Source organism: Lissotriton helveticus, chromosome 1_1 (assembly GCF_964261635.1).
Source record: "Lissotriton helveticus chromosome 1_1, aLisHel1.1, whole genome shotgun sequence".
Classification (NCBI taxonomy): domain Eukaryota; kingdom Metazoa; phylum Chordata; class Amphibia; order Caudata; family Salamandridae; genus Lissotriton; species Lissotriton helveticus.
In genome coordinates this window covers 2027783453-2027802721 of record NC_136057.1, presented here as the reverse complement: position 1 = coordinate 2027802721, position 19269 = coordinate 2027783453, and positions in this window count along the sequence as shown.

Genomic DNA, 19269 nt, shown 5'->3' with positions numbered 1-19269 from the left:
AAAGAGACATAGGGTGCTCACAACATTTGTTTGTGTGCAAGATTTCTGACACTTCATTTTTACAAGTTTGAGACACTCACATTCTTTCTATCCAGACCTAGTATCCTCTGTATGCAAGTGTGCGATACTCTCACTCTTGGCACCCAGTGTCTTCCTCTCATCCCTGCATAACACAGAGGAGGAATACAGATGTCCTTCCATCAGACTGTCTAAATGGAAAGTACAGTGGCCGCAACTCAGACTAGAAATCCAGACTGCAGAGATCTGTACAGATGATTGGTAAGTCAGGAGTGCGGGAGTTTAGATTAATTGTGAATTACTTTTCTGTCTGGACCCCTCAGCCATTTCTCATCCCTAAGGTATGTTATGCTAATCATTTGGCCATTCTAGCTCGTGAGGTGGTGCAGGGCAATAGCAATAGGGGCAAGAGACCGGGGTGTGCACTACATATTAATCAGAACCCACTAACAGCTCCTTGCCCCTCCACAACAAGACTTGGCTGGTAGTCTTTGCATTGACTCAAGACATGTGTTGGCATCTCACCTGCGTAACTGATGGTAATGGGCATTGTAGGGTCATCATTAAAATAGTGAGGCCTTCTCTTGGAATTCCCAAAAATGTGAATGATTTCAGCATCCCACAGTTTTGCAGCAGTTTACATTACTCTGCCACCTGTAGTAACAGGCCTCAATTCATATATATATAGAAAGATATGTTTTTCCTCACTTGTTCCGCTCATGCCTTGACTTGCAGTTTATAGTAAAGTCTAAATGTATCATTTGCTTAGGTTTGGGTCTCACCTGTGTACACGCCCCTTCATTTCTGACACTGCTATTCTATGGTGGCTAAAATAAATGCAGTGCAGGATGCAGGATGCTTGAGTCTATACTATATCTAACAATTTGTGATAATAATCTGCACAGACTTGACTTCTCTACTTCCTACCTGCAGACTCGACCCTGCCCTTTTCCAACTCGGCACAGGGTGGGATGGCATCAGTAATTTTCACGGACCCCACTCTGTCCTGTAATGAGTTGATAAAGGGTGCAGTGACAACTTCCTGCAGTCCCTGATTGACGTGAAGCTTCAGGCGCTGCAGTATTTGAGCCTGAAGTGCATGGAGCTTACTTTAAAACCATGTCATAAGAGGGTGGAGGTTAGGAGATTTTGGCTTTGCCCGTCAGATGACTTCACAGACCTCAGAGCTATGAGAACGTCAGCCCAGAAAATGTATTTTGGAGGCAGATGTCAAATACGTGCATGCTTCAGTTCCGACAAGAGATCAAGCATGACTGTTCAGCAGTCGCCAGCTCAGGAGGGATTACTCCTTTAGAGCTCAGTGGATGCGCCCCTCTGAAATTCCTACACATTTACATAAAAACATATTAAATAGATTAATTTATTTAGAGATAGAATCCTATCTCTAAATATATCAATGTATTTAAGTCTGGACTGTCTAATTCAGGCTGTCTGCCCCACCTTGCTCTGAAGCAGGAGATGGAAACAAGGCAGTTAATCCAACTTTCTGAACTGTGATGCAGGACGCAGGGCTTTCTGTTTTAAATAAAGCCCTTCATTGCCATTGTGGTCAATGGTTGTATGCACTCTGTAGGCCAGTGGCACAATCAGGGTCATGGTTTAGGGTGTCACAGACTTCATCCCTCGGTTAATTCAGACGTCCCTCATTCAAAGCACAGATCCCACCCTTTCGTCATACGTGAGAGTGGATGCAAGCACATCTGGTCTGGTGCCTTGTTCTCAGTAATGATAAGTGTTTGCAAGCTAATGTTGTAATATATATATATATATTGTACTGAGACCCCTCATCCCACTAAACTCACCCACTGTGACACCCAAGCTCTCGCTGCAGATAGCTAGCTCCATTAGAAGTGGAGCTACTGTATTTGTTCCCCCATGAAATGGATTCAAATAACGAGCAGGGTTCTTATTCCATTGCAAATTTGATCCAAATATCTGAGTCAAGCAAGATGTGAAATATGTGCTTACAGTGGACAGTTCTCTGACATATGACATTAAAACTGGACGTGTCTTCATTCCCCTAAGTTAACACTGAAACATGGATTGACATACAATGAATGTTAAAAACGTTAAGGTAATGCATTTCAGCGATTCAGTTCCTCTCTTATTTCACATGCTTTACTTAATTTTGCATTCACCAAGAGTTAGCTATTTTATAATTTTGTTGTCTATCTGTGCATACTTGAGGCTTGAGCCATGCCAGCAGAGCAGGATTGGCTGTAGCGGTTACCGGGCATTTCCCCGGTGGGCCGAAAGGATGTGGACTGATTTTGGACCATTCTGTAGCCATTTGTTGCTAGTACGGGCGGGTATTGCACCTGGTAACAAAAGCGCACGCAGCAGCAGTTTACCTGCCAGCATACTCCCTCCCTGTCCCCCCGGGCTGGTCGGACCTAATTGCTAGGGCTGGTTTGCAATCCCATTCCAACCCTGCATGCCAGGTGTTTATGAGGGGCTTTGATTGAGCGCGGAGGTGCTAAGGCTGAAGCCACAAAAATGAGTGGCAGTGGGTTGGCCTCTTGAAGAGCACACAGAACAATGTTTATGTATTCCACTTGCAACTGAAATTCTGTAGATATGTGTGTGAAGGGGGTATAAGATGTCAAATTATTTTTCAAGGCAAACGTGCTTACATTTGAAGGAGTGCAGTGCATGTTTGGGGCGGTGAAATGACACAGATATGAGGAGGTACATTCAGGGTAGAGTGAAAGGAGGATGCTCAAGAGGAGAGGTGGTTGAAGATGTGCAGATGGCAACACATGCAGAAAAAGAGGATACATATCTAACATAAAGCACATATAACTGAAGGCCTAAACTCCTTCCACAGGATTCAATGCTATTTAATTCACAGACTCACAGTTTCAGAATTTAAACATTTCTAATGTTAATTTTTTATAACAAGTCATTATTGTTACTCATTTATCTTAAACAGCTAACACACATTGACAAAGCCCATCATACTGACAGGCTTTAGGTGTATGTCAGTTTTGTGTCATTTACCTGGATACACAAATATAACAGTCAGGTGGCACACTATAAGACTCACAGAAATGTATTTGACTTTTTTCATCCCACTTAAAGACCTTTCTCCGCATATTTCTATATGACTGGTTTCCGCCAGCATCTATGAGTGCTTCTCGAAATCTGTTTACAGCATGTGTTCCTAAGTTATTGCTGCATGCAGTGCAGGATAATGGACAAGCATACATTTTACAGGGCCAAAGTTGTCATGCTGTACTATTTACACATTACAGTAACTGTGGGCAAGGCCAAGCGCTAATTAGTGCGCGCTGCCATTATGGCGGTCGCACCGGTCCCCAGGGGCAGGGAGGCGGGGGGAGGTGTTGCCGCGCCAGCTGATGACGCGGCATTCCCACCTCCCCTGCACGGCAAATGGGGGACGTCGTCGGGGCGTGAACCGGAAGCACTTTAGAGCTTCCAGTTCACGCAGTCATACGACATTGGGGCAGGCCTGTTTAGACCGGCCTGCCCCTGTGCCCCCCTTTGAAAGGGGGTGTGGGGAGCGGGAACAATCTCTTGTTCCTGTCGCTCCCCACAAAACGGCACCTTGGCCACCAGCGTCCCGTAATTTGTTTTCTGTTTTTCTTTCAGGAGCGGTGGAGTTCAGTAGGGGCTCGGACCATCGTTTGCAGTGGCAGTATCTTGAAAGGTTGGAAGGGCTTGGGAGGTCCAGCAAGCAGAGCACAGTGGAGCGACTTGGGGGCAAGAAACCAAGCCGGTAAGCACAGCTGGTCTGCGGTTACAGAAGCGTGCTGGTTAAGCCGGGAGACGGCAGGTGGGCTGCCTGATCAGCTGAGGTGAAGATGCGTGTGTGCGAACAGCGGGGAATCGCTTTGCAGATGCTTTGCCAACAGCGTGCGCAGTCAGGGAGCGCTACGAATGGTGGGGATTGTGTTGGGGGCACTTGGGATCAGCTGTGGTGTGGACGCATGTAGGCAAACAGCCGGTAACTGTCGGAGATCATAGTGAATCAATGTGGCATAGTGGTTAAGGTCGCTGACTCTGACTCCAATGGTTATGTGGTAATGTTATGTGGTGGATTATTGCAACGGGCTGCTCCTCGGAGCTAACGAGGAGCAGCTCAGTAAATTGCAAATAATTCAAAACACAGCAGCAAGGGTTGTCCTGAATGCCCCAGCCAGGACCCCTTCCAGTCCCCTGCTGATGAGACTCCACTGGCTTCCAGTTAGGAAGCGAGTCCAATTTAAGATCTTATGCACCATTCACAAGAGCATGATAGGGGAGGGCCCGAAATATATGATTAAGATCTTCCAGCCCTACATCCCGGGACGACACTTGCGCTCCAGCCAACAGCAGCTCCTGCAGATACCAAGAGTAAAGAAGACCAGACAAGGTGGCCGTGCATTAGCTTACGCCGGCCCAACACTCTGGAATTCTCTGCCTCAAGAACTCAGGTCAATTTCCAGCCATCTGAGTTTTCGGAAGAATTTAAAAACTTATCTGTATTCTGACAAATAAATTACTTCCCTGCCTCGCTACCCTATATTAACCACTCTCTCGTAATTGCACAAATTTGTGGTACAGCAATAGCGCGGAGATACCCCTTCGGGAGTCTAATCTGGCGCTTTATAAGAATATAAAATAAATAAATAAATAAATAAATGTGTTCTAATCCGGGTGCTTCACTTGTTGATATAAATGCAGTATTCGTTTCTTTAAAAAAACAGCTTGGCCGATCGCGTGTGCAGGCTGGGAATGCTACAATCAGTGGAGATTGCTGTTGGGGGCAATAGGGATTACAGCACCCACTGAGTTTGTTTAGCGAGTTGTTTTTTCCTTAATTTAGAGTGGCAGGGTTGCAGAGGGGTGTTCCAACAGGGCAGGGTTACAGAGTGGTGTACCAACAGCCCTTTTTCCTTCCCATTCACAGGCTATTTGGAGCCCCTTTTTTGCTCTAAAGCACACATAGTGGGAGTATTTGAGCAAAGCTAGCAGCGGGCAGTTAAACGGATACCCGTGCTATTCTGTGCTGGTGAGTGAAACCTTAGGAGGGCTGATGGGGGAGAACTGTTGTTGGAATCACAGGGGAAGAGCGGTAGGAGCGTACAAGAACAGCACGCCTAAGGGGAGAGAGTTTGCTGGTTTCTTAAATGATCTCTGTGACGCAGGGGTGGGGGAGCACACAGCGCAACCGGCAGTTTTGGTTTTCACCCTCTTCAGCTGCAGCGTGACTCTGGGAGTCACGCAGGTTTGAGTGGGCGACTCACCTGAACCCACCGGGCTAGCTTGGGGGTAATGGCTCTGGTCGCCTGGGTGCATAGGATGGCTGGTGGCTGCTGCTGCTTCCAGGTAGGGGTCCGTGGAGTGGTGCGAGTCAGCACTGGTGGGGGCGATTACTACTAAGTCCCATTCAGGAGTACTGATTCGCAATTTCCCCTAAGGGAAAGCAGAGTGGGAAGCGCTCACATACCGACATCATGCTGGAGGCTTTGATGCAGCAGGTCCACGTTATGGGACAGGCTACAATTAGGTTACAGGAGAAAGTAGATGGACCTGAGGGAGTGGAGGGGAGGCCCAGGCGGCCGATTGTACCTCCAAAAACCTTTTCACCACCATTGCCCAAGTGAAGCAGGGCCAAGTCCAATAGGAGTGGGGCGGGGGTGCCCCGAGACCAGCCCCTATGGAGGTGATTCCTTTACCACAGGCTCCCACGCCAAGCCTGCTAGGTAGTTTGCCAGTGCCTACAGTGGTGGGGGAGGGACAGCCACTAACACCATCGGTTCCTCTGTTGTTGAGGTCCAGGGAGGCCATGCCAGCTCATCCGGACATAGTGTCCAACCTGGTGCGGTACTTCCATGGCTGGAAACAATGGGGAACTGGTCTCCTGCAGCTGGGGCATCAGGCAGTGGGACTGACACAATCTAGAGGGCCAAGCAAATAATGGCGCAGTTGGGGAAAGTCAACCCAAATGGGGTGCTGGCAGTACCGGCAGAAGGTACAACGCCTGCTCTGGAAGTACCAGTGGGTGGTGGTGAAGGCCTGGTGGTAACAGTATGCACAACAAAGGATCCAGGAGCACCAAAGGCTGCTGATACAACAGCACCGGCAAGTATGAATAAACCATTGCCCCCTTTAGGTTTGGGAGAGATGCGTTCAGCCAGGGAACAATTAGGGTGACATTTGTCTCAGGAGACAAAGGGAAAGATCTGGAAGGGGGCATATGTTAGCATGTTTTCCCTTCTGATAGATGAGGCAGAAAGGGACGAGGCAAGAAAGGACAAAGTTTGGACTCACCTTAAAGAGTGGTCAAATATAATTTTAAAGTACAAAGTGGAGGAGAATTTAACCAATTGGATACAAGGTTTCACCATATACATGGCAGTCATGCTGGAGCGTTTCCCAAAGGTTGGGTCTGAGATGGCCTGTTACCAGAATAGGATCACCATCATGCATGCTACAAAGGGGGGCGATGGGTGGAAAGAGTATAATAAGGAATTTAGAAGGGCAGAGGCACAGGATCCATCATTAGGATGGAATCAGACAGACATGATTATTCACCTGAAGCATTTGGTCCAGGGCACAATTGACAATCCCAGGGGGCAGGCACGACAACGTGCATTTTCAACCCTTTCGTGCAGACCCCGCAGGGAACATGGGGCACCATAGTAAAATCAGGGGGCAAGGGAAGAAAGGGTGTCTGTTTTGATAACAACAAAAGATCCTGTGCCAGACACATTAGGTTCCAACACTCCTGTGGTTTCTGTGGTAACGCGTCCCACCCTGAGTCTAAGTACAAATCCAGAGAGAAAGGGGGCAAGAAGCAAGAATAAGAGAGCACCCCTTAAAAAGGCTAGATCCCCGTAAACATCAGCGCCATGATCCCTTGGTTAATCATGTACAATTGCCCAGAAGCTGCAAGGATGAACAGGGAGGGTATTTTAGCAGGTTTTAGGATCCCGGCGCAGGGTTACAATGGGGTGGCACACTGCAGGAACCAGCTCTCAGTTAGGTCCAATGAGGGTATAGCAGCAGCAAAAATTGAGAAGGAAGTAAAACAGGGTAGAGTGGCAGGCCCTTTGACAATGCCCCAAGGGAAGATTGTGTCTGCTCACCACTGGGAGTGGTTCCAAAGAAGGTGCAAGGCGAATTCCGCTTAATACACAATCTTTCAGCGCCTAGGAGGAATTCTGTGAACAAAGCAATTTCAGATGCATTGTGTATTGTAAAATATGCATCCTTTGACCAGACAGTGGACCTGCTCAGGAGTTTAGGTCAAGGAACTTTACTGGCGAAGTCTGACATTGAGTCTGCTTTCTAATTACTACCAGTGCACCCTCTAGATTTTCACCTGCTGGGTTTCCAATTCCAGGGGAAGTATCATGTGGACAAATATATGCCAATGGGTTGTTCGGTATCCTGTGCAATTTTGAGAAGTTTAGCTCCTTTTTGGAGTGGGTTCTCAGGCGGGAAACAGGCCACCAATGGTTATTACATTACCTGGATGACTTTCTCTTCTTGGGGGCACCAGGCTCAGGGAAGTGCAGGACAGCATTAACAAAGTTCTGTGCCCTCAGGCAGGAGTTCGGCGTGCCATTGGCATCCGGTAAGACAGTGGGACCTAGCACAAGGATCGAATTCCTAGGGATTTAACTGGATTCTGCCTAGGGGTGTCTAGGTTACCGGCAGAAAAGGTGAATTATTTCAGGGTAGCTTTACAGCACTTCCTAAATAAAGAAAAGGTTACGCTGCATCAGTTACTGCAAGTAGTGGGACAGTTGAATTTTGCACTGTGCATAATCCCAATTGGACACCCATTTTCCAGCATCATTGCGCAGGCCATATCTGGGCTCAAAGAGAAGCATCATCACACCAGACTATCCAGCGAGGTCAAGCAGGACATGTTTTGGAAGGCATTCCTCCGTGATTTTAATGGTAGGGTGGTGTGGCCTAGTCTGCCCAGGTCCAGTCACATGTTGGGACTGATGACCGACGTGGCGGGTAGCGAGGATTTCGGTGCCATTTTTGGGTCTGAGTGGATTGCACAGCGTTAGCCGTGTTAGTGGAGAGACTCTGGGCTCAAAAGTAGTATAAGCTTCCTGGAGCTTTTTCCCATCCTGGTGGCACTGTCCTTATGGCCTGAACATTTGTGAGATCAGTCTGTGATATTTTGGTCAGATAATATGGCAGTGGTGGAATGCATTAATAATCAAGCGGCAAAGCGCAGTATGATCCTGCGTTTATTGAAGGAGATTGTCTTACAGTGTATGAAATTAAATGTACTTTTTAAAGCCAAACACGTGCCGGGTATATAAAATCATGCGTCTGATGCATTGTCTTGTTTTAAAATGCAGGCATTCAGGTCCCACCTCCCAGATAGAGTGGCACACGCGACACCTTTCCCAGAACAGCTTTGGTAGCTTGGTGCCCCCAGTTATCGGACCTCGTGGCAGCTAGCCTAACACCCAGGACCAGGAGATCTTACTAAGGGGCGTTCTGGTAATTTTTTCTGTTCTTGGGGGATACTTGGGAACAAAGGTGGCACGACCCAGGGTTGGTGGTCGGTTATCTTGGATTTATGAGGGATCAGGGGCTCCCAGTAGCAGCGGCTAGGCGTCACATTACGGCCACATCATTTTTTGCTAAAGCAAAAGGAAAAGGGGATCCAACAAGGAATTTTGTAGTGAGCCAGGCTTTGAAGTGCTTGCAATGCTTGCAGGGGGTGCAGCCTGACGAAAGGAGACCCATAGGACTGGAAACATTAGCTAGTTTGTTGGTAGCCTTGCAGCAGGTTTGTTTCAAGCAGCAATCTGCCTCGCATTGTATGGCGCTTTTATGATAGGAGAACTGGTGCCAAAGAACACAAGAGATTTGCAGGGGGACCTACAGGTTGAACATGAAAACATAAACAGGGACTCTGTGCTGATCTCCTTACATAGGTCCAAGATTGATCAGGGAGGAAGAAGTTTGAGCTTAGTGCTTCACAGGGTGAGAAGTAATACATGCTGCCCCGTTGCCAGACTAGAGGCCTTTATGGCACAACAGACGTAGGCCTCAGTAGGGCCACTTTCGATACATGGGGATGGGTCATCCCTCACTATCTTCCTATTCAAAATAGTCATGGATTTGGCCATACAAGATGCTGGGTTGGATTCAGCTAACTTTGGGACACACTCTGTCAGGATTGGGGCGGCCACCGAGGCAGTGGTCATGTGTCTGAGGGACAAACAGGTCAAAAGGATTGGTAGGTGGTCCTCTAACTGCTATAAGCGCTATGTGTAGTTGCACATACTTTAACCCGTTGGTTTTGTTTCACGTTAAACTGCAATTTCTTCATCCAGTGACTCAGAGTGAAGATGGCATCAGTTCACTACTACATAGTGCTATGTGCAGTTGTGTATGTTTTTAGCCTGTCAGTAGGGCAATGCACTGACGAGGGTTCTATTCTTCATGTTTTACTTGCAGTTCCTTCACCCTGTGACTCAGGGGAGAAGCCTGCATCGTTTCACCATCAAGATAGGAGGCGGTCACCTTGTAATTCAGGGGCACGGCAGTCAACGATCGTCAAACGAACAGCATAAGTGATGGCCCAAGTTCAAAACTTTCTTTTTAGGGGCCTACGAGGCCATGGCGCATAAGTTGGGAGCAAAAATAGTATTTCATGGGCAGGGTGGTCTGTGCGTGGGGCAATTCAGGGAGCTTGTGAACCATGCTTTAAAAGAAAGTAAGGAACCACCAGCAATATGGATCCTGCACCTAAGGGGTAACCATTTGGCTCGCCTTGCATGGAGGGTGCTAGTGGAGGACCTGCTCACTGAGGTAGGATGGTTGGCGAAGAGGTGTCCTGATGCTATGATTGTTTGGTCTCACATGATCCCAAGGTTTCAATGGAGAGGGGAGGAGTCAGTGCGAGTGTTAAATCATGCGGTAAAGCGGATCAACAATAAGTTTGAAAAGCTGTTCATGACCCTGAAACTGAAGTCAAAAGGACATAGGTACAACCGTGGTGAGCAGTTCTTTTTTCATGACGGGGTTCACCTCTCATCCAAAGGGAATCAGGCATTTATGGAGGACATCTTAGCATGGTTGGAGGGCACAAAACACAGGGCATGACATCCTAGTGGGCTGAGGGGGAGGCCAGATAGTCAGGCAACTCTGCTGGCCTGTGGCAGTAAGGTCATGATTGGTAAGCATAGTGTTCGGTCCTTAGGTGCCAGCACCATGTAACTCCCGGGGCAGGGACAGCCGGTAGGTAGGCTGTCGGGGTGCAGGGGCCGAGGGAGACACTCTTTCCAGTGGACCTGTGGCCATCCTCACATGCGCATGTGCATCATGGCATAAGTATGCAGAATTCTGCAGCCCCCGTTATGGAGTTTAAGGCTCAGGGCATGGGGGGGCCCGGGGGAAAGTATCCGTCCAATAAGCCTGTACCCCCTACGCATATTTACTCTGGTGGAGTATTTGTAGTTTACTGGGATCTGGGGGCTGCCAGTCATTGACCTTGCCGTAGGCTCTAGAGGGGACACGCAGAAAGTGAATATATACATTGTTAGATTTACAGTAGGAGTGTTTTCTGTATTAGAGTTTGTTAAGTTTAGCCATGTTACATCATGTGTCTATCAATGTATCTGTACCTCATTTTAATAACTCATGTTTATTAATTTTGTAATAAATATGGCCGAGGGGTCACACTCCCAATCAAGAAGGTTGTGTGGTGTTAATGCTTTACTTGAAGGGAGAGAGTCCACATCCATCCAAGGGGTTGTTTTGTCCAAAAGGAAAGGGGACTTAGGCAGTATCAGGCCATATACGCAAGGCCGAGCGCTAATTAGCGTGTGCCGCCATTATGGGGTTGCACCGCTCCCCAGGACCAGGGAAGAGGGGGGAGGTGTTGCTGCACCAGCTGATGATGCAGCACACCCTCCTCCCCTGCATGGCCAATGGGGGACGTCGTCGGGGCGTGAACCGGAAGCACTTTAGTGCTTCCGGTTCCCAGGGTCGTAGGACGTTGGGGCAGGCCGTTTTAGACTGGCCTGCCCCTGTGCCCTCCCCTTAAAAGTGGGTGTGGGGAGTGGGAACAGTCTCTTATTCCTGTCACTCCCCACAGAACAGCACCCGGGCCACCAGCAGCCCGTAATTTGTTTCCCCACCCACCATCCCCTAAGGCAGGCATTTCAAATGTGTATGTCAATAATGTATTTTCTTGTGTTCTCTTAATTTTCGTTGCAGGTATCTCAGGAGATATGAGTAATGTAAAATGTGAAGTTTTTTTAAATTGGTAATAAAGGTGTCAATTGATGTTTTCAGTTACAGGTATTTTAATACAAAGTTATGTGGTTGAAATTGGTAACAGTTAATAAAAGTGTCAGTATATGTTATGCTGTTTTAGGTAATTTTATCATATTTTAGTGGTGTGTCTCCGGTCAGGCGGTAAGGTCATGATTGGTAAGCTTACTCTTCGGTCCTTAGCGGTCAACACCATGTAACTCCAGGGGCAATGACAGGCGGTAGGTAGGCTGTCGGGGTGCGGGGGCGACACTCTTTTCAGTGGGCCTGTGGCCACACTCGCACTCGTATGTGCATTAGGGCGCAAGTATGCAGAATTCTGCAGCCCCCGTTATGGAGTTTAAGGCTCAGGGCGTAGGGGGGACAAGGGGGAAGTTATCCATCCGATAAGCTGTACCCCATACTCAACCTTACTCCGGTATTTGTAGTTTACTGGGATCTGGGGGCTGCCAGTCATTGACCTTGCCTTAGGCTCTAGAGGGGAAACGCAGAAAGTGAATATATGTATTGTTAGATTTACGGTAGAAGTGTTTTGTGTATTAGAGTTTGTTAAGGTTAGCCATGTTACATCATGTGTCTATCAATGTATCTGGACTTTCTGGGTAATGTTAATAACTAATGTTTTTTTTAATTTTGTAATAAATATGGCCGGGAGTCACACCCCCAATCCAAAAAGTTGTGTGGTGTTAATGCTTGACCTGGAGGGAGGGAGTCCACATCCATCCAAGGGGTTGTTTGGTCCAAAAGGAAAGGCGATTTAGGCAAGACCAGGCCATTTTGAACACATCAATGCAGAAAGATATGGGGCAGTTTGTAGTGTGTTTAACATTTCAAGACTATATGTTCCCACTGTTTTATAAGCCTTGTTTTATCGCTACATTGATTGCTTTAAAATGCACCATTTGCCGACCTTTTTAAAATTTCTTTATCGGCAGAGGGACTCATCCTGGAACCCAGGTTTGTCCATTGAACTTGTTCACATATCTCGTTATATAAAAATCATGCCCAACGTAATGCTCATCACTTTCAAATGTCACCAGCCGCCACTGCCCCAGCTAGTAGACAAGTTTGCAGCTTTTTAAAAATGAATCATGACCTCCCCTGTGATCGATATTTCTATTGGAATAGCATACTTTTGGCTCCATCCTTTTATGTTTGGTGAGGCCACATATATATTTGAATTTGACCTTGTGTACTCATGTGCGGCAATAATACTAATGAGATATGGTGCATCACAGGCACAGAAAGTGCATTATTTGTGTGTTTGGGATATATATGTGTATGCATATGAATGTTTTTCTTTTTAGAGACATTGGGATTGCTGATATTAATCTTTTAAAGGTTTAGTAGTAGGGTGGTGCGCTAAAATGCATTTAATGTAGTGCATTCACAGAGATTAGTGAGACTTAATCATGTGTGCTCAATGCTTTCTTTATAAATTGTGACCAATTACCATGTTTTCGTTTATTATGACACATATAAGAGTACAGTATAATATAGTTTGATTCCTTCATAAAGATTTAATTTATGGGATTTTATGTAGGTTGTAGAAATAATACACATTTAAAGAAACTGTTAAGTTAGTGTGTCTGTGGTCTTTAAGCATACAGTTGAGATATTTGATATCAAGTTCAACATGAAAATTATATTCTGCATGTTTTCTCCTCTCCAGGTGCAGAACAAAGGCATTAATTGGTAAGTGAAACGAACATTGTATTTTTGAGCTAGGGAGGTGAGGAAGAACTGGCAAGCTCAAATCATTTTAATGAATAATATTAGGAGGGTTAAAGTTGGTACTATCAGACAAAGGGAGGAATTCAAGGACCCTTTGGAAGTGGAGACTGGAATATGGGAGTAGTGTTCAATGTGCCAAGTTTAGAACTGACAACTGAAAAAGTACTGTGATGCATATGAATTCATATTTCTCAAATGTTCTTTGCGCATTTTAATTAGAGAACCCACCTTGGGGTTAGTCAGATTTCATTTTGACCTACGGAAGTACAGACCTCTCTTGACATCTCTGATCGTGTGGCTTCCTGCTACACATGATTCCATACCTATAGAACTTCTACAGAGGTCCTGAAGCTGGCAACTTTTTTGCTTCCTTGATTTAATAGGGGTTTTCCTATCTTTAGATTAGTGTAGGGTTTAGTAGATGTTGCAAATCTTTTCCTTGTATCAGGAGAAGGATCAAAACCATTTATCGAGTCATTAAATTGTTTTCCTTATCTTTTGCAGGGCAGCTACAGAAAATCATATACGCTCTTTGCTGTTGAGGATCAATATTGTATGGTGCTTTGGTCTTTCTTTGGTAATTTTACCTTTTTCAACTATGTTTTTGAGATTGCTATATATCAGTTTGGTTTGAGCTTGTAATAAACCTTTTAACTTCAAGTTACTGATTCAAACTTTTATTGCATGGTTTGAATGATCACACTATATTTTGAGATTTAAATTATCATTAATCACTTTTCCTCTCAGACTACTAAAAATTGGAAGAAACAGCCCAGAGAATTCTCACTATACATCCTCATTAGACATCCAAAATACCATGACTTAATTTATGAATGACACCATCACAATCACCTGACTAAATATATAAACACATATCACACCAAGGTGTCCCAAAGCAATTATTTGTTTTAGTTAAGTATTTGATAATCAATATGATTTATGTTCTTAGCTACTTTCTGAGGTTTTTGCCAGGTTATTTATTTTTAGGTCTTGCTCAGGTGCAATCTTCTATAAACATTACACAGGAAGTGGGATTTTGACCAGCCTTCTTTGGTCCTTGGCATTCTTGGATGGGCCTCCTTTGATCAATGCAAGAAAAAAGTGTTATTCACATTTTGGATTAGTATTCTTCCAAAGTGCATTATGCTGCTCTGACTATGGGCACAAGGAGTACACTTTGAAACTTCTGTTGGTACCTTCCTGTGACTGGTTGTTTACTTTTGCTAACGTAATTATCATCTCCAAATGTTGCGATTGTTAAGGAAAGCATTAGCAGACAAATATATGAACATTATGTACAACACACTTGAAAGCAGGATGACGCATGGTCTAGGTTTTTCTTACTTGGATGAACATCAGTAACATTTAGTATGATACTTTAAAAGTGTTTGCCATTGCAGAGTTAACATGTGTTTGACGCAGTTGTTGTTGTTCATAGATGACAATCCTACACTACCCTGTAAGATATGGACTGTAATTTCCCTTAGATATATTTAGTGAAATTTGTATGTGTCCATATTTGCTTGGAAACTTAGTATTAATCTTTATAACCCCAATAAAATATGTTTAACTAAAGTGTTTGCCATAACAGCTTCTTACGTAATTATCATTTTGTCTTATACATGAATTAAGATATAGAAAGCTACAGCAAGATATTGAGACATGCTTTACCCGCAGGGTATTTTATTATTACTATATGTGTTACACATCTTCACAGCTGTTATGCAAGGGTGGTGCTTAGTGAATGTACACACCATCCACTATTGCTCCACTTGTATCTCTCTCTTATAACAAGTGTTCAGAGACAAACTCTGTTGACAGACACTTTCTGTTTGCCCCTTCCAAAAACATCTCTGCCCTCATACCTGCACTCAATCCCACTGACAAGTGAGTCTTCCAGAACTATTATGTATGAAAACATGCACGACAAGCACAAGTAAACCATTTTTACAACCTCCAGTTCTAGTGTTTCTGTGACTTCACTGACTATAGAAAAATGAACTCTACTTACCGGTGCTTAATGCTAAGAGTAGGACAGGAGTTTTTCATTTCTTTGCACCTGGATTGCCCCAGAGGAAATCATTGAACATAACAACGCCACATGCTCATCTATGAGAACTCAACCCACTGAAGGTGTATCAAAATTATTGTATTTCTGGGTCATTCAAGCATTCAATAATGAGACAAAACTATCATCCTTGAGAAATGGATAATGAAGGCCCTTACTTGAGTGAGCCTTTTGTACCTCACACATAACATTTTGAAGACCAGGAGTCTTCTTCTGCTACCCACTTGTGCAGGTTAGGTAGGGTCATCTCTGCCCCAATGATCCTATGTTCTCCTCTGAGATCCAGCACAGTGCAGCTTTGGACCATGTTGTTTTACTAATAGCCCTGACCATCTTTATCATACTCTCTGAAGCTCTTTCTTCATGTAGTGTCTATGCCAGGGTTAACCATTTTTTACTCAGTTTCCGGTATGGCTAACCACAGTGTAGCCCTTTTTCTGACATCTTAATTGATTATTTTCCATTTTATCCATAGGCCAAGTGTTGCATGAGTACTCCCTTCAGAGCTCCCCTGAGTCTATTTCATGGATGTTTATTGAAAGGAGTGAGAGCCCTTTGTTTATTTTGGAGTCCTTATCCAAGCATATCTCCTTTGGTGAATATATATCTGCCTCACTGTTTAGAAATATTTTGGTGCTGGCAAGGATGAACATGCTTTACCTGAAAAGAGCTGCACCTCTAAGTACAACTGCAGCCATTTAGTTTAAAAACACAACTGATCTAACAACAAGTGTACAGGTATTACCAAAGAGAATAGGTTGGGCATGAATGTCTTAAGACATGCAGAACTGAATGCCCTCTGTTTCAGTGATTTATATGTCAATGCCTGTGTTTAGGCACCCATGCCTGCAGTCATGCAGGTTTCCCAGAAACATAGCACAAGTAGTCTGTGCACTTCTGCTTCTGCCAGTGTTTGTGCGTGTTAGAAAAGCAAAGCCAGGAATTTTTGTTTTTCCAATGCTCTCGTGCCATAGTTTTTCCAACGGAGGCCCAGATTGTGGCCACGACGTTGCTCTTCAAATCAAATCAAATCAAATCTTTCTTTATTCAGTTTTTTATCAGAGGAAAAAAACATAAAAGCAATCATTACAAATACAATTCATTTTGTAATTATACATCTAAAAAGATAATAAGTATACATGATATAAAAAATATGTACTAGCTCATGGATCCTGAAAGGGATTAAATGTACAATATAGCTTAGTGTAGCAGTTTAGCAAGCATAATTTTCAGTTAGTGATTGGCACACAGTCAGTGTTAAAAGGAGAATAAACCATACAAGTTAAGGACTTCATTACAGATTAGCACCATGTCGAAAAATACATTTCAGGATTCTAACAATGAAATGAAATGAAATGAAAAATTACACTTCTATAGCGCATAACTACCCGGAGGCCTCGCAGCGCTTATGTGCAATGTGCCTCGATATCCCCTCCTCTACCAAAAACTGTAAACAGAGCAGGGCAGGACGACATTTTCTAATTCCCATAAATTGTAATATCGGCAACAGCCAAATCTTTCTGTGTTCCGTGTAGAATTTACAGAAAAATAGGGTATGCATTGTTGCCTGCACCGAAATATCATCACAAGGGCATGGGGGTAATTCTAAAGCCCATTTTTTGGTCTGCGGAAAGGCAACCATACGATGGAAGACATTCAGCCTAAATATAACCAAAAGAAATCTTTCAAACACAGAGAAATTATTGGTTAAGTATGGCTGAAGAGAAAATGTTGTTTGGATGGCTATGGACTGTTGCACAGATGGTTTAATAATCTCTTTAGCCAATCTTAGTTCATCTAAGTGCGCTAGGCACAGAACCTTCAATGTCTTCCTTGGTATGGAGCGGATAGAGGAGGGCACCAAATAATGTTTTTCTAGGCCTAGATCAGTTAAAAAATGTTTTACATATATCAACCATCCAATTATTTGGCAATGATCAAGAGACATACAATCTAGAATGATCCCCTGCGTGAGAACGTTTTTATCCGTTGACCAAAGACGATGCCACAAGAAGAGTGGTTCCGTTTTTACTAGATCGGTCAAGTAGGGAATGCCCAACTCAATATGGCAATTGCAAACACAACAATGATGGACAGAATGTGGATCAATGTCACACATTCACCCCAGTCCAAAGATCTGGGCCCAAATCCATCGTTTTTCCACTCCACACCACCCTGGGTTAGACAATGGCGATATGCAAATCAGCGCTGACCCTGTGCCCCATGGGAACAGTCCAGTCAGAACTACAAAAACCATGTCCTTCCCAGAACGGAAACAAGCATCCGAGGACCGGCCCGGTTTCGAGGTAACACCTCTCATCAGCCCGGCTAGCTTGATTCCAGTGGTGTGGAGTGCCTGGGACTCATGTCTGAGCATCCCCAGTACACTTAGAGCGGTAATTGCAAACACAACAATGATGGACAGAATGTGGATCAATGTCACACATTCACCCCAGTCCAAAGATCTGGGTCCAAATCCATCGTTTTTCCACTCCACACCACCCTGGGTTAGACAATGGCGATATGCAAATCAGCGCTGACCCTGTGCCCCATGGGAACAGTCCAGTCCGAACTACAAAAGCCATGTCCTTCCCAGAACGGAAACAAGCATCCGAGGACCGGCCCGGTTTCGAGGTAACACCTCTCATCAGCCCGGCTAGCTTGATTCCAGTGGTGTGGAGTGCCTGGGACTCACGTCTGAGCATCCCCAGTACACTTAGAGCGGTAATTGCAAACACAACAATGATGGACAGAATGTGGATCAATGTCACACATTCACCCCAGTCCAAAGATCTGGGCCCAAATCCATAGTTTTTCCACTCCACACCACCCTGGGTTAGACAATGGCGATATGCAAATCAGCGCTGACCCTGTGCCCCATGGGAACAGTCCAGTCCGAACTACGAAAGCCATGTCCTTCCCAGAACGGAAACAAGCATCCGAGGACCGGCCCGGTTTCGAGGTAACACCTCTCATCAGCCCGGCTAGCTTGATTCCAGTGGTGTGGAGTGCCTGGGACTCACGTCTGAGCATCCCCAGTACACTTAGAGCGGTAATTGCAAACACAACAATGATGGACAGAATGTGGATCAATGTCACACATTCACCCCAGTCCAAAGATCTGGGCCCAAATCCATCTTTTTTCCACTCCACACCACCCTGGGTTAGACAATGGCGATATGCAAATCAGAGCTGACCCTGTGCCCCATGGGAACAGTCCAGTGTACTGGGGATGCTCAGACGTGAGTCCCAGGCACTCCACACCACTGGAATCAAGCTAGCCGGGCTGATGAGAGGTGTTACCTCGAAACCGGGCCGGTCCTCGGATGCTTGTTTCCGTTCTGGGAAGGACATGGCTTTTGTAGTTCGGACTGGACTGTTCCCATGGGGCACAGGGTCAGCGCTGATTTGCATATCGCCATTGTCTAACCCAGGGTGGTGTGGAGTGGAAAAACGATGGATTTGGGCCCAGATCTTTGGACTGGGGTGAATGTGTGACATTGATCCACATTCTGTCCATCACTGTTGTGTTTGCAATTACCGCTCTAAGTGTACTGGGGATGCTCAGACGTGAGTCCCAGGCACTCCACACCACTGGAATCAAGCTAGCCGGGCTGATGAGAGGTGTTACCTCGAAACCGGGCCGGTCCTCGGATGCTTGTTTCCGTTGTGGGAAGGACATGGCTTTTGTAGTTCGGACTGGACTGTTCCCATGGGGCACAGGGTCAGCGCTGATTTGCATATCGCCATTGTCTAACCCAGGGTGGTGTGGAGTGGAAAAACGATGGATTTGGGCCCAGATCTTTGGACTGGGGTGAATGTGTGACATTGATCCACATTCTGTCCATCACTGTTGTGTTTGCAATTACCACTCTAAGTGTACTGGGGATGCTCAGACGTGAGTCCCAGGCACTCCACACCACTGGAATCAAGCTAGCCGGGCTGATGAGAGGTGTTACCTCGAAACCGGGCCGGTCCTCGGATGCTTGTTTCCGTTCTGTGAAGGACATGGCTTTTGTAGTTCGGACTGGACTGTTCCCATGGGGCACAGGGTCAGCGCTGATTTGCATATCGCCATTGTCTAACCCAGGGTGGTGTGGAGTGGAAAAATGATGGATTTGGGCCCAGATCTTTGGACTGGGGTGAATGTGTGACATTGATCC